Genomic DNA, 3736 nt, shown 5'->3' on the forward strand with positions numbered 1-3736 from the left:
TAACAGCAGCTTTTTTAAGAAATTCCATAACATTTCAAAATCTGTGGCTCCTAAACCAGGTCAACTCCCAAAAAGAATATGGTGTAAGATTAGAAAAGTATATCTGGGGAGTGAAATTAATGAACAAAGCAGAAAGAACTTCCAGCCAGTAACATTTTTGGAACTTTCCACTTTATTAATAATAACCTCTTATGGCTCCTAAATACTCACCTCAACATGAATATGTCTCCCCATTAAAGCAACAGCAATATAATTAACAACACTTCCTACACTCATGTTGTGCCACTCTTTCCTTTTTCCTGTGGCCAACTCTTGAAAGTGTCATTTACGTTTCACATCCTCCACTTCCCAGCCCTACTGACACCCAGTCCATGGCAATCTGACTTGTGTCTTAACCCATCCATTAAAACTGCTCTCACTACAAGTCATTAACTGTCAATTATTCCTAAAACCAACAGACATGTTTCAGTCTCTGTCTTACTTGAAAGCTCAGCGATACTTGCCTCCTACAATTCTCCCTCTCAGTTTCCTTTGTGGGCTTCTTGCCCTCTGACCACCTCTCTAATATTTATGTTTCTTGGTCCTCTGGCCTATGTCCTATTCTCTCTCACTCTGTTTACTCTCGCACTGGAAGTACAAACTCAGCATGTCCAAGGAACCAGGCTGATAATGCCAGAAACTAGTCATTGATTTTAGCTTTACCACAAATGGGATGGCCAGACATTGTGTGCTCTGATGTGTTCAGTGTGACATACAAAACTAGTAAGAAATTACTCTATTTAGAAGCCGTTAATGCTCATTTTCAGTTGTAGGAAATTCAGGACATAGAGGAAGAAGTTAGAAAGCACCACGAGGAAACAGACAGATCTAGATTGTAGAACATCCTACAGGAGAGCAAATCAGTGGTGTGGAAAACCACTCAGGATTAGAAGATATTTAAGAGTTAACCACAACATGCCATGTGTGGACCATTTTTGGATTCTGATTCCAAGAAATACACTGTCAAAAGAGATGTCTTTATGATAATCAGCAATATTTTAATATGGACTATTGGATGGTAAAAAAGAATCATTGGTAATTTCTTCAGAGGTGGTAATAGTTTTATGAGAAAATGACCATATTTTTAGAGATGTATGTTAAGGTGTGTAGAGGTGGAATGAAAATAATGTTTGGGATTTTATTTCAAATACTTCAACGACTCAACAAAAAAGAAAAAAATTAAGTTATCATATTCCTTCCTCCTCTGCCCATCTGAATCTGTCCCACCTTGTGTTTTATTATCTCAGTAATATCAGTGGCATCACTCATTTGCTCAACTAGGAAATCCTGATTCTCTGGTCCCTGAGCTTCCACTTCTAATCAAAGCTTTGTAAAGCAAAGTTTTGTCAATTATATCTCCTCAATATCCCTCAACTTGTCTCCTCTCTATCCCAACTGTCTCTACCGTACATAATTTTAATCCACAATTTCTACAATGACCTCCTAGCTGGTCTCTTGGGCTCCAGTCTGATCTCTCGTTTATCGTTTACCTCACCACTAGAGCCTAGGGATTTTTCTGAAGTGCATCTCTAACCATGTCAGTGCGTCTGTGATCTGGCTCATGAGAACTCCTCCAGTCCCATTTCTCGAACTCTTATCTTGAACTCCATGTCTGAAACAGTGACCTTATTATAGTTCCTCACAAAATGCAGTATCAATGGCCTTTTCCAGTTATGACAGAGTTGTCTGCTATTGGAATTACCCTCCCACCATCAATAATTATAAAATGGACATAAAAATATAAAAATGGACAAGTCATATGAAATAACTGTTTTTAGGCATTAGTTAGTAGACAGCACAGGACTGCCATTCCTAAAAGAAGATAAATATATAAGGTGGGTCCCACATTCCGCTGTTTCTCTGCCTAACGGAAATCTCCAAAACTGCTATGTAGGAAAATGGAACCCAAGCAGAGAGTTGAAGTTTTGCCAGGCAGAAGAAACAGATTCTAATGTGTCTGGAATTTGCAAGGCAGAGTACACAGAGGAAAGAGCCACAAAGAAAGGTGTCCCAGAAATCTGCACAGCTGTTCCCTCGAAGTTCCTGGCCAAATCCAAAACTGCACACAGACAGAGCAAGATTCCATAAGACTCACGCAGAGCATTGAGAGTGAACAGAAATTTCATAGGTAGTACAGTGCTGGAAAGACATGAGATTTCTGAACCAGACAGAGTAGAGAGACGTTGGTGAAAACCCTAGGCATTCAGTTGAGACCCAGAAAGGTCATTCTTTGGGCATGAGGACTAGAAGAAAAGCCAAAATAGGCCCGCCCTAACAAAGTCTAATTCCAAGCCTCAGAAAAACTAAAGTGATCCATCAGTACGTTAATTGTCTGTCAGAACAAAGCACACAACACTCTCTAGAGAAATACATAATATAACCCAGAGTCCCTGTATCATAGCATTCATAATGTCCAGCAAAGATAAAAAAATAATAAGACTTGTAAAAAAGCAGGAAAATAACAGCTTTAATCAAAAAAAAAAAAAATTCAGTAGAAGCAGACCCATAGAGGCCATATGTTGGAATAATTATAAATAATTATATAAATAGTTTAAGACTGTGAAAAAATATAAACAAATTGGCAGAGAGGAGAAATCCAGCAAAGAAATGGAAATTTCAAAAAAATACTTGAAATTATAGAACAGAGGAATATAATACCTGAAATGCTTAAAAATCCCTGGACAAACCAGGGGTAAAAGATCGGTGAAACTGAAGATACAATCAATATAAATTATCTAAACTGAAGTAGAGAAGGAAAAAAAGATTTTTAAAAAACAGAGCCTCAACGATTTGTGGAACAAAGTCAAGAGGTCTAATATACATGTAATTGGATCTCCAGAAAAGAGAAAATAGGTTAAAAAAATTTTTAGAAAATATAATGCCTAAAAATTTTCCAAAATTAATGAAAGATATCAATCTTCAGATCCAAAAAGTCCTGAAAATCCCCAGCAGAATATATACAAAGAAAATCACATGTAAGCATATCACAGTCAAATTGCTGAAAACCAAAGATAATGAGAAAATCTTAATGTCTGCCAAATAGAAAAGACAGAGGGAACAACAATAAAAATGGTTGATTTCTCACTGGAAACAATGGATACCAGAAGAAAATAGAATGACATTTTTTAAGTGCTGAAAGAAAAAAACGCTTCTCGCTTTTTTAGCTGGCCTTTCCAGACTCACCAGTTTAGATTGTGTCCCTCGTACGTGCTCCTGTAGAATACTGTACTCCCCTATCACAGCACTTGCTTAATTATTGATCTCATATCATGATTATAATCTCAATAAAGATACAGACTATTTCACCATGTTTAATATTGTGCCCTTAACTTTTAGCATAGTAAGTTCATATTAAGTGCTCAATTACTATTCTCTAAGTGAATAAAAAATGCTATATTAAATTTATAAAATGATGGCCTGCATCAATGAAATATCAAATAGGCTAAAATTATTTAGGAACATTCTATGTAGACTTTACATAAGCTAAATCTAAAAGGCAAAAAGTAATCTACTTAGTAACTATTTCTTATGGTAATTAATGCTTATGTGGTTTTCAGTGACCATGAAGATATCTACTTAGGAGCTTACAAAAAGCAACAACCTGGATTAAGAATATATTCAAGGTAAATTATCCTATGAATATAGTATAAATTAAAGGCTAAGTTATTTCACATGTATGACTTAGATATATCTTCTT

The sequence above is a fragment of the Balaenoptera physalus genome (assembly GCF_965194825.1).
Source record: "Balaenoptera physalus genome assembly, contig: HAP1_SCAFFOLD_1925, whole genome shotgun sequence".
NCBI classification, from domain to species: domain Eukaryota; kingdom Metazoa; phylum Chordata; class Mammalia; order Artiodactyla; family Balaenopteridae; genus Balaenoptera; species Balaenoptera physalus.